The sequence below is a fragment of the Pseudonaja textilis genome, chromosome 1 (genome assembly GCF_049901715.1).
Source record: "Pseudonaja textilis isolate UNSWEBS1 chromosome 1, rPseTex1.2, whole genome shotgun sequence".
Classification (NCBI taxonomy): Eukaryota; Metazoa; Chordata; class Lepidosauria; order Squamata; family Elapidae; genus Pseudonaja; species Pseudonaja textilis.
Window position 1 is genome coordinate 272,353,292 of NC_141990.1, and position 22,786 is coordinate 272,376,077.

Below are 22,786 nucleotides of genomic sequence, written 5' to 3' on the forward strand. Positions count from 1 at the left end.
CACAGTTAAAACAATTATGAATGGCAGATAGCAAGGTTAGAGAATGGAGAGATAAGCACATGTACAATGGGATACCTATTTTGCTTGGAGCTTATAACCAAAAGGAAAAAAAATCTGCTCAGAATTTTTCACTGGAATGGTCAAATTGCCTGTGTTCCACTGGAACTAGACTTGAAATAGCTCCAGTTTTTTGCTCTGAACTTCAAAAATTTTCTTGAAATATAGGCATTTTATGTTAAGCTTGTAATGATCCAAATAGCCTGTGCTCTACATAGTTTTCTATGATTTAAACAGTTGAAACAATGGTGTTCCAAGAAGCCAAAGCCAGAAAAAATGGATGTTTACAATGCACCATTCTCCATTCTGTTTGTGTACTAAATTAGATATTTCAGGATCGCGCCCTACAATCTTATGAAATTGGTGCTTTAGCCTCAAATCTCAGAAAATTTGGCATACCCATTCAAAATTCCTCTTATTTCAGGTAAGAATCATGAAATCTTGTAACATTTATGATGTCATATGTACGCAAGGGGCCCATATAAATATAAAAGTTAGATTGTAATTGTAAATATATTTCTTTTTTAAATTAAATAAAACTATTACCACACACATATACATAACTGGCTCAGAAATCTTACCCACTGAATGCTTATCAATGATTTCTTCTCACCAGCTGGAATGAAATATCAAGTGAGGTGGTGTAAAAATCAGCGCTTAAGGTTAAGTTCTCCACAATTTTTTAATTTATGATTTGGATGAAGGAATGGAAGGAAAGCTTATCAAATTTGCACATAATACAAATCGGGTGGCAAACCTAATATGCTAGATGACAGAAATAAAATTCAAAATTATTCTGATTGACAAGTGAGCTGCGCGTAACAAGGATATTTAAAAGAGACAACTTCAAAATTCTTACTTTAGGAAACTGAAATTTCATGTACGAGTAGATTAAAAGGAGGATTTGTCATATAACCCACAATCCTTCTAATTCTATAGGAAGAATGGTCCAACGGATGGATACCATGATTGAATAATGCTTTCTAGTCTTAGTTCTGCTCATCACTTCACAAAAATGCTCCATCACCATCATGTCCTTCCCAGAAGACCCACTCAGACAGGCTGCCATTAGAGCAGGTAGTTCTGTAAAGTCCCTTGGTGCGCAGTCATGCAAGGCTTTATACATCACCTTCTCAGGGATCGTCATACTGGTTGGGAATTGCAGATATTAAATTCTGCACTGGAAACCTTCCAGGTTGAGAAAGATTGATTTAGATTTCCAGATTTTTATTTTCTAATCCTTCCAGGCAAAGTTGCCTTTCCAGAGTAGACAAAATCATGTAAATAAGGACTGCTGTCAGTTTTGGTTTCTGGATTCTCAGCATTGGTAATATGTTGATTATACTTCCACTGTGCTGTGAAACAGAGCCTTTTCTTTCAGAACAAAACTACCTTACATCAAGGAGTTTTAGGAAGCTGTTAAAGAGAGAGTTCTTCCAGGTGCTATAATGATGCCTGTATGTTAAGCTTCTTCTGTTTTAAACTGAATTTATATTGAATTTATTGTTATTGTAGAGGCTTTTATTATTTATATATACTAGAGATGTTTTGATTGCAGGTAGTCTTCGGCATAGAGTCATAGATTGTTCACTTTAAGAACAGTTCAAAATTACAACTGGCTCAGAAAAAGTCACTTACAACAATCCAGGGTAAATAAATATATTTCAGTCCAAGAAAAGCACATATGTACTGCAAAGAAAATTACTCTTAAATAAGTGCCCCCCCCAAGAATTATAGACATAGGCACCTCCTAAGTCAGTCTAATTTGCCAACTCCCAGTTGAAACCAAACCCAGATATCCACTCTTATACATGTGTCTCTCTGGCATTTGCATATGTGTATACCGTGTATCCTGTGTGCAAATTGGCCAGAAATGACACGTCTCTGGACAAAAAGGAAAGCAAAGCAACTAATTCAATAACTACTGATTAAATTGTCTTTGTCTTCAATCTTTATCTCATTGATTAAATTAATTGCTTCTCCTATCTACATATACATACTCAAACCATTCTTTTTCACATGGATACCCAGAATACCACACAAACACACGTGCGCACACACACTTTCCTTCCAGCATACAGATAATAAAAGAAGAAAACCCTGGATAAACATGAGGTGAACAGGAGGGGAAGTTAAGCAAAATAAGGGAATAAAACTGGCTGGAGAAAAGAGTTTCTGGCATAAAAGGGGGAGAAAGGACAGAGACTGATGCATCTAAGCAATCTATATGGAGTTCATGACTTTCTACTTATGAATTCTACATACATTTTTTTACTCATTGCAGTTAGATCTTCTTCTTTTCTAAAGTCTATTGCCTTTTAAATAAGGTCCACCTCTATTCTGTGAACAACAGCTAGCCCACTGGTAAGGCAATTAGGGGTAGAAATGCATGCCTTTCTTTGGGGGAAAATACAGGGATGTCTCAAAATGATCTGACCCACATATTGTTTTGCTAAAGGAGATTTTTACAAGACATGGGGGGTGGGTGGGATTGGGGGGGTGAGAAAGAAGCTTTGCAGGAAACTGACTCAGTAGTCTATTTAATTACAAGAAGTTGTTGATAGTGGGATGCTTTGGATTCTTATGGCAGCAGAGGAAGGAATAACGTGAGTATACCAGTCAAAGCCTTGGGGTAGCATGGCTTTGTAAACTACCTCCTCTTCCTGGTTTGGTCATAAATAAGCATCTCAGCCAAATTTAGTTTGAGGAATGCTCCTACATGGAATTCAACAGGGGACCTTGTCCCAAAACAAACCCAAAGCAATCCTTGGCTACCCACCACGGTTAATTCAGGCAATATGTTTTAACTGTAAACAAACCACAGAAGTATAGCTTGCAATCCACACCATCCAGCTGGAGGAGCTGACAAACTAGGGGAAATGGCAAGCAATTCTTCTGCAGAGCCCTGGAACTCTGCTGCCTGTCAAATGATATCTTTGGACCAACCTAAAACACCTGATGTTAGGCAAACTTTCCCCAGCTTGAGAAAAGAAATGTGACACTCTTCTTCTATACTGAAAGTGAAACTATCATTAATTCAAAGGGCTCAATTTGGTTTTGCTTTCACTTACAGGCGAGCAACAAGAAGAACTTAGAAGCTGATTTTAATTCAGTCTCCACAGCCAAACGGGTAAAAGTTCACCATTTACTTTCAGAATAGGCAGGTATTTCCCCATAAAATTCACACTTAAGAATTCAAATACTAAGCACTCTGCTGGATTTCATAACTGCTCAAGAGAGGGAATAGCTCCATTTCTTTAGCAATGATCCATGTTACATGGGAAAACCATGTCAGCTATGCAAAATTTATTACATGCCACAGGCGTAAGAAAAGTTCTAATAGGGCATGTTTATTATCTGAGAGGTTCAGCTGTCATGACAAAATCTCTATGTGCTGTGGAAAAGGAACACCAGTGAATAATGCAGGGGTGAGTAATCTATGGCCCCTTTCAATTCCACCCCTCAAATTTCAGTTTCTTATTGACTGGAAAAGATAAATACACAAATCTGTAATCTAACACTTAAATGGACTTCACACAATTTTAAAAGCTTAAGAGATCACAAGCCAAAAACTGTGGGAAGTTTCTAATGTGTAATCTTCCATGGAACATTTTCTGCTTCCAAAGCATGTTAATAATAATCAATAGGTGCCAATTCCAAATTTAGTAATTTCGAAGCACTTTCTGGAAAAGATATATATATATTACTGATGATATCAGATTGGAAGTTAAAAATTGGAGAATATGCAGCAATGGTAAAATCAATAGCATAAGTTTAACCAAACCTAAGCAAGAATCACGTCTGCATATATTATGCAACAAGGCAAATTTAAGAATTTAGAATATATTTTTAAGGGGTGGCGAAGAACTTATCAAAGAACTGAAATCATAAAGACATGAAAAATTTAAATGTTGTAAATATTGTACAGTATATCAGTCAGTCATGGAGAAAATCTGTCTTTGTGGCTGCTAGGAATCACAAACAACTTGATGGCATATAATCAATCAATCTCAGTCTGAGTACAAGAGGGAAGTTAGAAACTAAATATTTACCTGTAATGTTTGTAAGCAGGTTTTCTTCTTTCTTAGTAATCAGTGTTTCTAGGTGTTTATTAATCTGGAGTATATAAGATAAATATAAATGCCCTTGATTGAGACTTTTTCAAATGCAAATTACTCCATGGCATTTATTTATTACATTTGTATCTTGCAGCAATCAATTTGACTCTCAGCAACTTATATGAAAGGAATTATTTTAATTGTACAGGAAATTGCTCCAAACCATGTTTCATCTGCACTTAAGAAATCTAGAATGTAAATCAGTCTTGTATATTTGACACAGGACAATTCCAGGTTTGTGTCTATATAATTTGTGATATGACCTAAATAAGATATGTAATCATCAGAAATTCTAAATTTCAAAATTAAATTCTGCCAAAAATAAATACAATGTATAATAAGAGCATTATTCTTTGGAGGGCCTGAAATATGATCCTAATAAAGACTTTATAATAATATAGTGGAAATATTCATTGTGGCATTGTGTATAGATCTTTCTGATTTGCAGGATATGGAGGATGCCAAATATTGCATACTGGATTATTCAAGAGCAGTGCCATATAATTGGGAAGCAGATTGTCACACTAAAACTGTATATAAAACATTATTTTTCCATGCAACTGTGTTGCAAATTTAAGATGCATGGCTTTTAACTTCTAGACTTCTTTAGGAGTTTAGTATGGTCACTGCTGATGATTTTGGGAGTTGAAGTCCACAATCTGGACATTGCCACTGTTGAGCTACAGTATTCTAAAAGAACCCAAACAGAACACTTGGCATAAAAATTCTGTAGAACACATGCAGTAGGGGAGGCAATGGATGACGTGAAGATGTCACCAAAGTGGAATTTTTCAATCCCCCAATTTTCCTCTGCAGACCTAGAGCATTAAGCACAATAGAAATGCTACATTTATTGGAGGCTCATTGTACCTATAGTCAGTGATGGCTAAACTTTTTCTCGTCATGTGCCAAAAGTGAGCGCATGCCTGCATCCATGATGCAATGCGTACATGACACCTCCATGCGTGCACCGCACACCTCTGCGCATATGTGCATGACCCCCCACACCACGTGCCTCTATGCATGTGCACAGACACCCCCCGTGCGTGCCCTGTCCCTGCGCATGTGGGTGCATCCCCCCCTGCGCGTGCACAGCAGATATCCAACAATCATCTGGCTCGCGGAGGGTGCGTGCACATGCGCAGTGCCCATTTCTGGCACGTGTGCCATAGGTTCGCCATCACGGCTATAGGTAGTTCTTCACTTACAATCATTTGTTTCGTGACTGTTCGAAATTACAATGGGATCTGCAAAAAGGGACTTATGGCTGGAGTTTACACTTGCAACTGTTATGACATCCCATGCAAAATGCAGGCACTTGGCCACTGGCACATACTGGTAGTCCTTGACTTTCAACCACAATTGAGCCCAAAATTTCTGTGGTTAAGTGAGTCATTTGTTAAGTGAATCACTTAAAATAGGGAAATCATTCTCCCCCATTTAATGACCTTGCATGCCGCAGTTGTTAAGTGGATTCACCCGCTTGTTGAGTGAGTCCGGCTTCCCCATTGGCTTTGCTTGTCAGAAGGCTGAAAAAGGGGATCTCATGACCTTGGGGCACAGCAGTGGTCGTAAGTATGAACCAGTTGCCAAGTATCTGAATTGTGATCATGTGATCATGGTGATGCTACAAAGATTGTAGCTGTAAAAAATGGTCATAAGCCTCTTTCTTCAGTGCTGTTGTAACTTTGATAGTCACTAAATGAATTGTTGTAAGTCAAGGACTGCCTGTATTTATGACGGTTGCACTGTCCCAAGATTATGTGATCACCATTTGCAACCTCCCCAGCCAGTTTCTAATAAGCAAAATCAATGCGGGATGCAAGATTCACTTAATGACTGGATGATTCACTTAACAAATTATACAGTGATTTGCTTAACAGCTGAGGTTAAAAAAGTCATAAAGTGGAGCACAGTTCGCTTAACAACTGCCTTGCTTAACAACAGAAATTTTGGACTCATAAGTTAAGGACTACCTGTATTGTACTTTCTGCAAAGACTGTGTTAGTTGTTATTCACAACATTTGTTACGTCACTTTAGGAAGCTGACTAAATATTAAAAAGGAAGGACTGAGAGGCTGGATAGGGTCTGTGGAATGTGCTCGCCCACATTAAATTAAGGAGGAAATTTAGGTAGTGAGCAAGCCTTCAAAAATGTTCTAAATCAAAATTTACATTTGTGCAACTTATTAAAGAATCTGCAATCTTCAACAAACAATGGCATTTCTCCCTCGAATATTAACAGTTGAAAGTTCTACTATGCTATACTTGCTAAATAAGGCAAAGTGGCAGTCCAAGATCCAGCATACAAATGTGTGAATAGAATGAAAAAATTAACGTAACTTGTTCTACTGAAGGTCAGCTATACCTACGAAGTTGAACGTTTTCAAGTTGAGCTCGGTATCTGGTGACCCAACAAAAATGTCCAGGCTGTTTTCTTGGCAAAAATACCAAAGTGCTTTTCCATTTCCCCATATGATTCCAGCCCCGCTTCCGAGAAAAGGCTGTCTTGATGTCTTCTCATCCAAAGACTAAGCAGGTCCAACACTGCTTAGCTTTTTCAGACCTGCCCAAGTTGGCCGGGTGTTACCAACCAGCCACGGATCAAGTTCAGCAAGGAAGGAAGTGCAGGATCGAAACACTGAAACCATACATGAAGCTCCTCCTTGCTTCTGACAGTCCAGACAACTCATTTCCAACCCCCCCCAAAACATTAAAACACATTAAATTGAACCAGGAAGGTTCAGTTTAATGGTTTATTTCAAGCCCTTGGTTTAAAACACACCTAAGCCACATTCCCTAAAAAGGTTTACAACAATGGAACTGATTCAAGTTGTGTCACATTCTTGAGGCATAGTAATTATTAGTAATGCCTCAAACATCTAGCCATATTTTCATCATAGCAGCACAGCTGTGATATACCAGTAGTGAGACCAGCTTTTGCTGGTTATGCTTATGCCACTAAGCACTACAGCAATTATTTTCCATGACCAAAAGGCTCTCTCATTCTGCATTGACACATCTAATCAAGCACTAGCCTTGAATTGTGTCATGAAAGCATTAGAGGTCTGCTGAAACAATAATAATTAAAATTAATGCTGGAGATGAGGTGCAAGCATAGAGAATTGTATAGAACCTTAAGGCTTTATTATACAGGCACATACTCTGCCCATAACAGAGGCAACAGGAAAGGTCTCATTAGATATTGATGCTTCCAAATGCTGATGAAAAATAAAAATGCAGAAAGTTATGGAAAGCCCTGCTTTGTTCACTGTGCAGGCTTAATAGCAGCTCAACTACAGCATTTTACAAACTTAGATTTCTTCTGCTATTGTTACTTGGCAAGAATGATAACCAACTTTGTGACCCTAGAGAATATACACATTATTTCTCAATATCCCTATGGACAGCTTCAAGTGTTACAATTTTCTGGAATAGAATCTAATACCAACTCCTCTTTAGCAATGTGATAATCCATGTTCTCTAAAAACCATCATCATCCAAATCAGCTCATAGACTTTTCTGACAGCTTTCTTCGCCATAAACAGGTATCAATGTATGCATAAGCAGATATAAAACAATCTGCTTCCTTTTTCTCAATCAAGATTTGCCTTTTATGTTTATTTCTTGCCAGATATATTATCTAGTTCATATTTCTACTTCTGTATATCTCTGTATGAAGTAGTAGATTGAAATCTAACCATCTGTGCCCATAGGTGGTTCAATTCATATTTCAAATGATTTCTTCTTTTATTTTTAATCTTTTTGCATGATGATGATCTATATAAAATATTCAAGGCTGAATTATTGCTTATGCACACAAGCACTGGATGTTTCTGAATTCAAAGTACTGCAAAGTTCACTACCCTCATTTATTGTACAAATGAGGGTAGGGACTCTGAATGATAAAAGAATTTGTATTGCTTGCCAGAAACTAGGTATCATTATCTTGTCCATGTGCCAATTGTCTTTCCTTGTATGTCTCATATCACTATCTAGCAGTCCTTATGTCTCTTATTGCCTGATTCTATTCAAATAATTCAAATTCTTGGGATCTACAGTATCACAAGGCACTAATGCTTAAAATATACCATGGCCTACCTAAAATGTTCCTGAAAATATCTCATAATTTGACTGTATTAGTCAGTCACCATCATAAGGAACTAGATAACCAGTGAAATGTTTCAAACCAACAAGAAGTCCATTTGCCATGACTCAATTTCCAGACCACTCCTCCTAGATGACTGAGTATCTTCATCAACATGTTTCATTTTATAGTTCTCAGATTTCAGATCAGATCTCGGTTGTGAAGGAAGGAAACATTATTTTTCAGTATATACCATCCCTATGGAATATCTTTGAGACACAAGGAAATTTTGTGGCACCTATTTTAGAATAGCTATCAACACCCCCCCCCCAAACATCTGGTTCCTTTGACATCACTGAGTTTTTGTACGGTCTACATGCTATGGTTTTAATTAGACAGGATATTGAATATATGTTTTTGTTAGATGATGTGTCAACTGCTACAAGTTTTCATGGGATTGAGAGTTTATAAATGTTACAATAAGCAAATATGCTGTATTTGTTACATTATAATAATTTTAGACCATCAATATCTGATGTTTTTAATATATAGCTTATTATTTCTAAACTTATTACTCCAGGCCTTTTAAAAACTTTTATGCTGAAGTCCCATCATATAAAGAAATCCCAGTAGCACATTTAGAATTTATTTTGATACTTTAATATATTTTACCCCCCTTTAAGAAATTCATCTCATTCAATTCTGCACATTTGATAGGCGCTCCCTGCATTATTTCATGTAAGTCATAAAGCAAAATGCTGAGGAGGTCCAATCCCAAAATCACAGCCTGAATACCCCGCTTAACATATTATTCCATTTTGTGAAATATACAAAGTTTGCTGTCTTTTAAATTTTTCATGTTTCACCTAATCTCCAGGATTCCTCAAAGGTAGCAGAGGTTCCACTATACTAACAATAAGTTCCTAAGGTACCTTAGTATGCAATTTATCTGGCCTAGAGGTGTCTAAATTTATTCAAGGTCAGTTTGTATCCTCTGCTTCTAACAAGGTCAAATTGGAATTCTGCTTTGACTGCCCACGTATTTTCAGGGTTAAAGAAAACCGAACCAACATAGTTCAATTTTTCTTCATTAATCTGTTAACGTGTTGCTGTCTTCATTCAGTAGCTAATAAAGTCCCCCCCCACTTCTTTTGTTTTGAACATATTTGGGAAAGTCTATTTTGTTGTTCTTTGCCTCTTCGGTCAACCTCAGTTCATTGTGAGTTTTAGCCTTTCTGACATCATCTCAGGCTATTTTTGTGTGTGCCTACTTGATTACGTGTTCCTCTTTCCGTCTCCTTTATGAGAGACTACCCCCTTCCCCAGAACTTCACTGAGCTTTGTGTGCAGCTATATTGCATTCTTTTGCTATTTCCCATTTTCTTTCCTTTTTGGAACTGTTTGCAGCTGGGCCTTTAGCACAGTATATACTTTTTAGGAAGTTTAATCTATATTGGGCTCTTTTCCCCATGTATTTACCATTGTTCTAAGTTTATTAAATGTGATTCCTTGAAGTCCAGGTAATAAACTGAATCCACGTTCAAAAAACAAGAATTTCAATATTAGATGGGCATTTAATCCCTGCTCCTTCCACTTTCTCTAATAAATCTTTTGTATTGGATGGGATCAACTCTCTTCTACTCTCTTATAAGAAAAAAAAAAAACTCTCAGCAAAAAAGATGGGTTTTTTTTTTTTAAGGATCAGTTTGTCTCCCAGCAAATGCACTGAATTAGTACAAGACACTAGGGCTGTACAAATAACCCCAAATCTGCTGTTTGATGCTGAGGTAGATTTGGATGGGTAGCTTCTATTGAGAATGCCATGGAAGTCAAGACTTCAGGTGGATACGGTGGCTTGTCCATGCCTGTACTACGGAGTCTCAAACCCACATGCCATATCCAGCTGTCCAAATAATTTTCTATAACAAGCAAGATACTTTGTGAAGCTAGGGATACTGCCAAGCAAAACTATGGCACTGAATACAACGTGCTCTTAAAAAAAAAAAAAGAAGAAGCAGCAGCAATCTGACAACATCATCTAGGCCTGACTAAGTAAGCAGGTCCCTTGTTAAAAGCAAGGCTTTGTTTAATTGGGATACACAGTCATTGCCTTAGGGCCACCTTTACAGAGCAGTTACTCTCAGGAACCCCCTCCCGTCTTGTGCTCCATAGCAGGTACTGCTTCTCATTCAATTCTCTAAAACTCTACCGCTTTAGAAACTTTAAAAACTACCCACGTGCTGTCCAAGAGAGACAACATGTACCATTATGGAAGAGCACACTTTATTATTTTGACTTCCGAGGGCCGCAAGTGATATGTTAGGTGGCAATGTGAGATCAAACAAATTGGGGAAAGTTTTTAGAAGTCAAAATGGGTGCATTGACTCACCAAGGTTTAATGCATCCCCTTTGACTTTGACTTTTAACTTTATATGTGCTGAACACGGGGATTTCTCATATGCATATATAATTTGAAGTTAGGCCAAAGCTATGTTTATACTACCATTTTTTTTATCTTTAATTGCTGGGGTTTTTTATTTACAAATATACTTTTTTGCCAAATAATCTATCTTGACATAATTTGTAATAGTTCTAGGTTTGGAATTAAGTGGAAGCTTATATAAACATTGGATCCATACCTAATTAAACTTTTCCCATCTTTTACATAAGTATACAATTAGGAATTAAGTTTGACAAGAAGTTTTCCCTAAAGAGAATGTTCTTTGGAAATAGTTAACATCTCATCATTTTTCCAGTTTCAAACATTTGACTTTTTTTTTTTTTACTGGTATCCTTTGCTCAACAGATACTTGCATTTATTCTTTCTTACTAATGTTAGACCTAAACATTTTAGCTGACCTTGCTTGCTTTATATTTTGGATGCCAGAATAATTACCTTCCAATGAAATCTCTTGTATGGTTAATAGGAAACAAACCCTACTGCACTAAGCGCAGATTATTTTGCAAGGTGTACATTGGACTGTGATCTTAATTCCAAACTTCATGCTGCAAGTCCACTGAGTGACAACCTCCAGCTCTGGTTTCAGAACCAGCAGAAGATGATTAGAAGCTCAGCTCTAATTAAAGCACACTCCAGAGTTTTTGGCAATGCATTGCCTAGATAACCAGTAGCGTGTTTCCTTTCTGGAGCTAAAAGAGAAAAGATGGAATTGGCTTTGGCATTTTGCAATTCCGACAACTGAAGCTGATGCATTCTTTTTATTTTGGAGCTGGAGAACATCTTCCTCCTTTCTAAGCTAAGCCATCTGAAGCACAACATAACTGCAAGTAACCCTTTCTTGAACAAAGAAGCAACAGTATTTCTATTTCTCATCAGTGCGGTTTAAATGTACTCTAAAGGAGTTTTAAATAACTTGAAACATATACTGTATGTTGCTAAACACTTCATCAAGGTATTAGTTTTTTTTTCTTTTTAAAGAATTTTTTATTTTTGGACAAATATACCCAAACAAAACATAAAACATAAAACCATCTTCCAGTTACATATACATATAGTGTGTTGGTTGGTTACAAATTTTTTGTGCATCCAAGGTATTATTTTTCTTGATGTCAGTCATTAATCTACCATACTTAACATTTTTCTTTGTCTTATGACCAGATCTACTGTTAACATTCTCTTGATCAACCAGTTTCCAAATCTTCTACTGATGGTGCTCTGAAACATTTAATCTGGTATTCTACAACAAAGCAATCTACACCCATAGATATGCGAGGGACAAACAGTTTTAGTAAAAACTTGACCTTATCACATGTTCGAAAAGTAAATTACTTTTCCCAAAGAGTGCAGTATTTGATACAGTTAAACAATGTATCCATTTATCTTCAGTCAATAGTATAACCAATTTATGCAGAAATTATCCAAGCCACCGAAAACCATTTAAAACAAAAAACAAAAAAAGGCAGCCACAGCACTTCAGAGCAAAGAATCTAACAACACAGGGCTATCCTGCCCTGACTAAAAACTTATGCACGTGAAGGAAATGTTAAGTGCTTATCCTTTTTCTCTTTGGTTTAATGTAGTATACTTGAATTATAGTTATGCACACGTCTATATTTGTGAGTTTCAATTAGCTCAATTGATCAGCTGGAACTTGAATTTGTTCCCATGGTAGCCTTGCTGCAATATTTCTTTATCTGGATCTTTACGGCAAAGTGGTGGGAAATATGCTATGCAGAAGTAAAATCCAAAGTGGCCACCTCCGCGGGCTCCATTTGATGAACAAAATTGATGAGGCTTATTCTTTTTCATTAACCAATATTACCTGTTGTATTACGTGCAATATCAATTGATAACCCATACTGCACGTCCAATGTAAGATAACAGTTATTTTTGTTATTTGTTTTGCTTCCAGTTATTATTAGGGATAGAAAATCAGTACATAAATACATCTCACTCATATATGAAGATGTAGGTTCTTAATAATTCGTTTTAATACAAATGTAAATTGATATATAAGCAGCATCAAATGAACACTAAAGAATAATAAGGCTGCAAGGGGCTAGGTTTAGCAGCTAAGGGTTTTATTCAAGGCCATCTCCCCCACAGATTAATTCACATCAGCATCTTATATAAACCAGTTTGTATCTTGATACCATTCATAAGGAGAATACAAATCTAAAGACATCTGCCCTGTTCAAATATTTTATCAGCAGCACTAGCCACTTAACAGTAGCGTAAAATATCTTAGATTGTTTATTTATGAAATCCAGCCACAATCACAACATTCTTCTGGCTCACAAAATGAGAATATTGAATAAAATACAAAAGATAAAGGTGTAACAAATAAAACCCCAAACATAGTGCAAAGTATCAGATCCCCAAAAGCTTGCCAGAAAAGCTCTGCCTACAGCAGAAGGTTGGTAGAAGGCAGATAAGGTTGGGGTGAATCCCCAACTGATGGGTCAGCCCCATCACTGAAAAATACTTCTGGATTTTGCCCTGCTAATCTGTTGAAAATAATGGCTCAATCATCTGTTTTTCCTGGCATGACTGAATGAATGGTAACCAAGCCATAAAGGTCTTTTAAAGTAAAAAAAAAAAAAACAGCATTAACTAGTTGGTGGTAGTTTGCAGTCCCAAATTAGAAGCAGCCCCCATACACAGCATGTTGCAGTCTAGTTGGGTGGTGATGGAAGGTGTGAGCCACTGAAGTCAGGTCTTCTCATTCCGAGTAAAACTGCACCTGATGCAAAGCTGCACAAGGGCCTCCCAGGATGTGGCCTCAACCTGCTGGTCCAGCAGGACCCGTGAGTCTGGGCAGATTCCCATATCATGGACTTACTCCTTCAAAGCCAGTACAACCCCATCTATAGATAAAACAGGGGTGTATAAAGAAACCCTGGGGTATATAAGTAGCTGTATAGCATATTTCCAGCTACCAGGACATGATTTAGATGGCAGCTTCAACTGCAAGGGAGAATCTCCTGGACCACAGACCTATTACCTCCTCAGCAGCCCAAAAGAGTCAGTGGGACGAGACTGCAGCCCGCAGGTGGTTGCAGGTATCCTAGAGAGCTCCTTATCCATTTCCTTGAAGAAAGAAAACCAAAAAGGAAACCAAGTAACCAAACAAGATGGTGCCTAGTCACCACAAAATCCAGACAGTGGTGAATTTTAGCAATTCCATAATGAAATCTACTGGAGGTAGGCAGCCAAATGTAAATAAATAAATGTCAATGTCACAGTGGCCAGATGGTAAATCAACAGGACAACTCTTATCTCTGGAAAAGGGCCACAAGATAACAACCAGCCAATGTCATAAGTGGGAGCAATAATGATACAGAGGAAGCTTGAAACCTGTGCATGTACCAGATGTATTGCATAGAACAGATATATCTTCCGATTCAGATTACATATAATCCACCTATAATTTAGGGAATGCATGGGATGAAGTAAATAGTATGGTTATGCAAGGTATTTTTTTGAAATAATGAAACAGCTGCATTACTATAAAGCTTGTGCTGCTACTCCAGAGCCTATCCCGATGGTGAATGCACACATCTATGCAAACAATCTACACTTCCACTGGGACTGCCAATGAAACAATCATGCATATACAGGTGGAAACAGACAAGGACAACTTTCAAGGAATCATGTAAGTCTTGCATAGGACAGAACTGCTTTGGTACATTTGTGAAGCATTTTTTTAAAAATGTTTTGCTCAAGTCTAGTAAATAAGGAAAACATTTGAAATTTGGTGCTGCAGTTCAGAAACATTTTTTTTCTACAAACCAAGATCTGGTATATATAACCAAAGTCTAGGAAAAATACTGTTGGAAACAGCTGTCACTCAACATGGAAAGAACTAGATCAGACAGATTAAGAAGTCTGATACGGTGTAGAGCAGGTTCTTCTGTTCCTAAATGGCCAGTCTTTTAAGGTATATTGTAGAGAGCTGAAAGTTTAGTAATAGGTTTCCTGTAGCAAAGTAGATCTCTCTAAAAGTTAGCTTGATTTAATTAGTGTGGGCCTAGTTTACATTTAAAGCTAAACCATAATGTATTTGGATTCGTCTGTTGTGCAAATTCACCCATTATGGGTTAGCACTAGGTGCAATCCAGTTCCCTACAGCCTGGTCAACCATTCATAGTTAAATAAATTCTGGCATAGCATTGTGCAGAATACAGCCAGCACAGTTGCATAAGCTAAAGGGCAATGGGATTTTACAGCCAATAACCTACAAACACCAGCTATAAATGCATATTAAATGGAGGAATTTTTGCCAAGAAAATATGAGAAGAAAGGAAAAGGGAAATTTATAATAGAAATAGGTGTCAGAAATGTCCACCTTAGATGAAGAAAATATAGAGATCACACACACCTTTTAGTATCTAGAACTTTCAAGGACTCAAACTTACATTTTTGTCACAAGTTAATTCAATTATATTTTAAAATAAGAGTACAGAAAAAAATCTGCTTAAAATTTTATTTAGCTGTCTCAGTAGTTTCATCAGGCATAATGTTTGCCTCTTAAAAAGTGCCAAAATAAATAATATTGCAGACCTTGCTCAGAGAGATTAATGCATCTCTTGAATCAGAATGCTGGGCAAGGTTTTATCTATATTTAAGTAAATCTATTCAACAAGCCAGAAAATTTTGGTAAACATATTAGTTTTCTCTTGCTTTACAAGGCTACTGCCAGGTACTTGACGAGATCAAAGAATCTAAAAGAAATAAATGACCACTGCTGATGGATAATTGGGAGGGAGGGAGGAGGCCAACTCCTCCAGACCTTGCAGTAACTCATCTATGACAAATATCAACTTCTTTTGAAAATTTTTGTTTGAAATCAGCCTGAGAAAAATTGGTATGTTAAGAAAGTCTCTGAATATGGCATAAATGTGCCACTTCAACTCTCTTCAGTTTATCATAACTTACTGATATCAACTGAATAGCCGAAATTCTAGTCCTAATCTCCACTCAGCCATGAGCTCATTAGTGGGTTTATTTATTTTAAATATAACAAGGCAGAACTTCCTTAAGGCAATTGCCAAGTTAAGAAAAAAGTAATAAAATACATGATTCAAGGTGCTAAAAGAACACAGAAAACATTTTCAAGAAGCAATATTACCTTCAAAATATGCAAATCCCTATGGAAGCCAGAGGTTTTCTTGACTGACTATGCAGGGCATAGCAAAGCAGAAAGCAAAGCAAGTTCCAATGCAGCGTTCCCAATTGTTCAGTGGACAGCACTATTTCACATCCCACCAATTGCTAGAAAAGGCCTTAAATTTCCCCTTTCCACGCACTCCATTTTCTGGGGGAAATAACTTTGTTCTGCTGTGGGAGAAAATAATAGATAATGGCTAAGTCTTGTTCTCTTTAGGACACCTTACTATCCTGCAGTGAAGGCTTCTTTCAGGATGGATGCATTGTGTTTTTATTTAAAATAAAATAACCAAATGCTGTTAAAAAGGAAAAGAGCTCAAAACCTTTGAATTCAGCTTGTCTTCTTGGGAGCATGATACATGGCAGTTTTACTACCAGCCGTAGTACCATTGTCTTATAGGGTTTGTTTAATTTCTTATGTAACCTGAAGTCCAATTCCTGGTGGCTTTTCCAAGTACTTATTTGGGGAGGTGATGCAGACAAAAAGTTAACGCCTAAAAATGTTACCCATAACACAACAACCTTTGAACCTTCTTATGAGTCTTATTCATGATTTACATACTTGATGACAATGAAAACCAAGCATGAGTCCTCTGCCTAGCAAAAGGACTGTGGATCAGGATGGAATTAGACATAAACAAATGATCCGCAGATTATCAAATCAGGGTAAATACACACAAAAGTATTACATATGTTTAAAAAGACAGACATAAACAGTAGTAAATTAATTCATTTCCTCAAAACTGGCATGTGTTAAGATGCTGTACAGCTTTCTACACAAATTAGAATACTTTATTTCATCTCAATTTAGCATCGTAATAACGATCATGTACAGCATTCTTTGTCTGCTTGATGAAATCATTATATTCAGTTCATTATGACAAATTCAGACATTACAAGAAACTGTCACTTGATAGCTAGTGTTCTATTGAACACTATAATCTCACCAAAACTTTCTCCATATTCTTCCTTCTGTAGATTTAAAGTTAATTTTCCCTCAATTTCCATCTTTTACTAGTCCTTATTTGCTGTTTCGGTCTCTAACTCTTCTGCTAGGCAAGAACAATCACTGCCACTTTAGCACCCAACTGACAAATTATTATACCTCTAATACTACCCCTCCTTTTCCCATTCCCAAGCCAAGTTCTAAGCACTAAAAGAAATTTCAAGACTCTTTTACAATAGGGAACACATACATTTGATGATATGAGGTTTTTCACCAGCCACAAAGTGCTGTATAGTTTTAAATGTTCTCAGACTCATTTTTAATATATAAAAACATAAATGTTTCCACAGAAGCTTCTGTGAGTTCAGGTTACAAACAATACACAGTAGAAATATGCAAACAATACATATTTTGTTCTATTAAAATACAAGACATTGTCTCAAATACCAGAATTCTGTAAAGGCTCTCCAGAAATCATACTGGAATGTCAAAGAAACATTTTTAGATTGTATTGCCTATGATCCTCAGGATTCTGCTATTCAATTCACAGGACTTATATGGCATTTACTTATCCCGTAAGTAAAAAGACCTGGAAAAATTAGGGATGGGTGATAAGTAAGCCCACATTTCGGATACAAACATTAGCTCTTCATTCCTTAAGCAAACTGACTCAGATGTATCTTAGTTCCCATAATCATAATAAAAAGAAACATCCTTAAACAATCCTGGAAAAACAACATGAATAAGGAAATGTCCTATGCTTTGAGATTATTCAGGAAGCAAATGTAAATATATTGTGAATAAATAAAAAGCAACTATCAATGTCTTCATCTCATAAATTCTGCTGCCTGCTCCCTTTAACAGCATCACCAAAGAGGAACTCTCAGATATAACTTCCTTGCTATAGAAAACAAGACTCCTGCCTTCCATGTGACAGAGAGACATGGAAATCAGCAAGCAAATACAATGCCAATCTTGGTTGTTGTTGTTGTTTTAAACTGAGTCAATATCATCCTTTCACAGTTAGGGTAAAATACAGCAGGGAGGGAAAAACTTTTCTTTCCTATGTTTTTTTTCCCTCTTAGGCAAGCAGCTTCAAGATTTTGTCAGCAAGCAGCTGAAACAGAAGGTTGGACATGCCACTTTGCAGTTTCTGAAATTTCTTGTTTTAACCACATGATTGACATACATGTATACCGAATATATTTTTCTTCCTAGAATTTTCCACATGCCTTTCCCCACCAAAGCTAGTAACAGCTATAATTCAGCTGTAATTTCTTAACATTGAAATTAAAATACCCTGAACATTTTCTTACTAAGTATTAATCTAAAACCTTCATGAAGAACTCAAAATATATTTTTCACATATTTTAACTGAGCCTCATTCACACCACTGACATGAAACTGATTTGGTATCAGATTTTGAAACTCATTATACATTTTATTTGCATATAACCAATTTCATTTCAAATTTCCTTTGATATCTTCATGTCACTTTTCAGAGACATGGTCCACAAGAAGCACAGTGTAACTTGCTCAGCTTTCCCAGCAGTTCTTATATATTTTTTTGAAGAGCTTGCTTGTACTTCCCTGTACTTTCCTGCTTGTACTATATATAGAATATATAGGAAAGCATCCTCATAGCCACCAAATAAAATTTAGCCATAATTTCCTATGGCATATTTCCAACTGGCATATTGGGAGGGAATTTGATTAGTTCATAATTTTTTGCTTGCTGCTACAAGGATAAGAGTTGCCTTTTCCTTCAAACAACTGATTGTATATTAATAATAGTGAGCAACACCACCACTACCTGAAAGAATGCAGTGTCATTAAAAGCAGGACGAATATGCATTTGTAAATAGTGATAAAGCACTGTTAATGGAAAGGAAGAACACTTCAGAACTGAAAACTAAGCAACTATTCTTATTCATGTCTACTCCCAAAACACTCCTCCTCAGGTTAGTATGCCTAAATCTGCAGCTAAAGTAGTTTAAAGATAAGATTCTGGCTGATGTCATAACCATGGTATAGTGGAGAATATTAAAAGGGTTTTTTTTTTTTTAATTTCTCTTGAATCCCTGGCAAGATCATTTTCTACATAAGAAAATAAAAGTGTTTTCTGGCATCATTTTGGATTTAGTATTGTTGTCATGACCCCCCAAGCTTCCTTCACTATTTCAATATTTTCAAACGCTTATATTGCATTATATACATTTCTCTTAGAGCGAAGTCAAAGTGTTAACTATTTGGCTGTTTCTAGAGAAAATATCCCAGAGTTGTATTTCTAGAGCTGATATCACATATATACATAAAGAAATATACACACCCCTTTTGAAGAACAGTTTAAAGCTTCGTCCTTTCTTTCTGGGGCTGGCTCCTAGTTTCTCTTCCAACAAAAACGTTCAACAAGGTATCAAGACTGGTCTCTCTGCTTCCTATATACCATTTTAAAGATACCTTGTCTCCCTGCCTCATTTATCCCTTCCCCAAATCCCCCAGATGGAGCTGACCCGGGGAACTGGGAAAGCCTCCTATCTGGCTATACCTTCCAAAGACAGGAGAGCCATCAAGAATGGAAAACCGAAAAATCGCCAGGAAAACCGAAACATCGCCAAGAAAGAAGCTCAAACCCTAAATTGCTCAGCTTCCAACATAGATTCGGTTCCTGCCTCGGCCCGGATTGTTGGGGGGGGGGGGGATTTTTTTTCCTCTCCCTCCGGCGCTATTGTAAAAGTTAATAGGTTTGTTACATAACTTTAGACCCAAAGGTAATCCCAAGGAGAAAGGCAGGCGCCTTCATAGGACCCAAGGAGACACCGGGGTGTCGGAGTCAAAGCTCAGCCCACCTGCCACCGGGGGCCATTTCCTCGCTGCTCTCTGGCGGCCGGGTGATGGGGAGGGGAGAGTGAGATGGGAGCAGCCGCGGAGGGCCCTTCAGATCAGGCTTAGGACGACCCGACGGGCCACGGCACCCTTCGGGAACCGGGGATCCTCAGCGCCAAGACGCCAATACCCGGAGGGGAGGGGAGGGGAGGGGAAGGGAAGGAAAGAGAGACGCAGCCAGTCCAACCGCTTACCCACCCACCATGACACGAGGAGAGGCGGACCGACATGAGGCAGAGCAGGGGACGGGGACGCCCCCCCGGAGCTGGAGGGCTCCACGCGTTAAGACCTCGAGTCGCCGTCCTCGGCGGCCCAGGGGCCAGCACCAACCGGATCCTGGCAGAAACTTCCCGGGGGCCGCCCGTTGAAGCCAGCGCGCCGGCTCGTAGGAGGGGGCGTCCCGCAAAAGCCGCGCCCCCTCCGCTTCCTCTCCCACCCGGGCCGGCCACCCACCCCTAACCCCAGCCGCGGCGGCGGCACCTGTTCCCCTTAACCCGCCCGCGCCCCGCAAGTTCCCCGTCGCGGCGCCCTCCCCGCCCCACCACGCGAGCGTTCAAGGCTGGCGGCGGGCGGAGCCCCATCGCGCTGCCGGCCGGTGCGGACTGACTGACTGACTGACGGGCTGGCCAAGTCCCCGGCTCACTCACCGGGGCGCTCGCGGGTTGCTCCGTCGTCGTGGCTTCCACCGCCGCCGCCGTTTGACTCCGTGGGGCCCACCCAGGGTAGGCGAAGGCCCCAGCCGGGCTCAGATCCGGCGGCTGGAACGCCCCGGGGCGCCCGAGACCCGGGCTCCACGCTGCTGCGTCAGCAGCAGCAGCAGCAGCAACAGCAGCGCCGCTGCCTCCTCCTCCTCCTCTCCTCCTCCTCCGCGTCGCCGCCCGGCTACAGGATGGGGACAGGAGGCGCGCCCCCTTCTGGGGCCCGCGCGCGCAAGGCCGGAGGGGGGCGGTGGCGGCCGCTCGGCCGCGGGGAAAGGCTCCTGCCCTGCGCCGCTGTGCCCTCACCTCCCCTGCTCCGTCGTCCTCGCCGCCTCCTCCTCCTCCTCCAATACCGCCGCTCTGCTCTAACTCCCCCGAAAGCGGCAGCGGCAGCATCGAGCCCCAGCTCCGCTCCGTCCTCCCTTCCTGCTTCCTCGTCGGCGGCCAATCATGGCGCTCTCCTCGGCTGTCCGCTCTGAGGCGCCCGCCAATCAAACGGCACCTTGCCCGCCCCCGCTAACCAATCCTCCACACCAGCCACCAGGTCCCAGCACAGGCAGACGGCTCCCTGCGGACACGGACACGGCCGCCCAGCGCGGGGGAGGGGCGTCCCCACGCGAGTGGCGGCGGCAGCGACAGCAGCAGAAGCAGCCGCAGCTGCAGCCGCCTCTGCGCCGGCCCCGCCCCCTCCCCCGCCTAACCTGTCTTTCCGCAGCCCCGCTGAGCGCCCCCCAGTCAGTCCCCATCTGCTTCTCCCGCCCTCCTTGGACCTTGAGTGGGGGGAGAGATGCTGCCTTTGCACCCCCCGCTTCTTCCAAATTGAAGCTCTTGCGCCGACTCTTTCGCCCCCCTCCCCCCGCCGTCCCCTTCCCGATCCCAGCTCCAACCCCGCGTTCAGCATCTGCTCCGAGGAAGTTTTTTTTTCGGGTCGTGTTTTTTAGCCGCTGCTTCTGGCCCCCCTCCCGCCCTCGGTCCCCTCTGGCCTTCCTTGCTTCTGTCGTCTTTCGACTGCGCAACGGGGTTAGGGGATCCCCCGGGTGAGTTTTTCTTTCTTTCAGGGAGAGTTCGCCTTTCCACGTAGCGTCCACTACTCGGGGCATCGGCTCCAGTTCCCATCTCCTTCCGACGGTTTGCGACCCCCGGGTGCGAATCTTTGGGATGGCTAGCTAAGCTTGCCCCCCTTGCTACAGGTGGAAATAATGTCGGCGGCTACTCAACCTGACTTCCACGTTTTGACAATGTAGTCACTCCTGGTACTGAGTTTTCCAGGCCAGAACCACTTCGCCTTCATCACCATCCTCTCCCAAAACGTTGCTCTTCTTTGAAAGGGGTGGGAGTGGGAGTGGGGGAAACTATCTTTCCTGGCAGCCTTCTTTTCTTTGGCCTTTCTCTGAAACTACCTCGTTGCTACTTAAACATTGCAAGATTAAGCCTTATTGTAAAATTGGAAGCTGAAGTCCTGATTGTTCTACAAATCCTGGGTTTCACACACCCACACCCACACCCACAGAAGATAGAGAACTTTCATGTGACAAAATATTTCTTTCTGCGTTTTACTGATCATGTACTGCTTTCTTCTATCCAGGTTTATTCTTGTTCCTTCGATTTCTGGTGATGGGACACCGGAATTATGTGCTCATGGCTGCATGATTCAGTTTGGGGCCTTAAGGTTCCCTGTAGTGGGTCAATTTGAAACACACCGTTCCCTTATATTCTTGCAAGCCCTCTACTTCAATCCTTATATATTAGGTCAGCTGAATGAAGCTCTGCAAATGTGATATACCAAATCTGTATTGTGATATGACTTAGCCTCCAGGCACTCAGCCTATGTAGTTTAAAAATGTTTTGCTATAAGTAGTCTGAAGTTCTCATGCCCAATGGGGTGATCTGATGAATAGCAAAGTAGATATGATATTCCCGGTGGGAATAGTTAGAAAAATAACAGACACAACACCCAGTGAAGTTTTATCCTCACTGCCTGGTGTTCTCCAGCTGCGTCAGGCCCATCTTCACTCCCTGCCTGACAAAAAAAAAAAAAAACACTAGAAGATGGGAATTGCAGTAAAAAAAAGTGACTATTTTTCAGTGAACTACCATAAATCCTTGTTGCCTGTTATAGCTCAGTGTCCTGTAAAAGACTTAGATTGGTCTGGTATTTATAGGAAAGTCCCTATCTGCTGCTCTTCATCTTTTTTTGATGGGGTGTGCCAATGTAGATATCAATAGCTATGTCTATGGAAATTCTCAGTCATCCAGGTAATGGTTGTCCAAAGGTGCTCTTTCAAAAGGCAACTGGACTTTGTTTTTCCTCGAAGACATTTTGCTTTTCATCCAAGAAGTGAACTAAAGAAGATTCTTGGATGA

At 39.9% G+C, this 22,786-nt stretch overlaps 1 protein-coding gene across 1 annotated transcript in view; it reads right to left on the reverse strand.

Moving 5' to 3' along the window:
* BAHD1 (bromo adjacent homology domain containing 1) overlaps positions 1-20,858 on the reverse strand; it is a 65,321-nt gene extending 44,463 nt beyond the window's left edge. Inside the window, exon 1 of the mRNA XM_026710230.2 lies at positions 20,372-20,858. The gene's annotated coding sequence lies outside the window, so the exon portion shown is untranslated. The remainder of the gene's footprint in view (positions 1-20,371) is intronic.
* Positions 20,859-22,786: the final 1,928 nt, after the last annotated feature.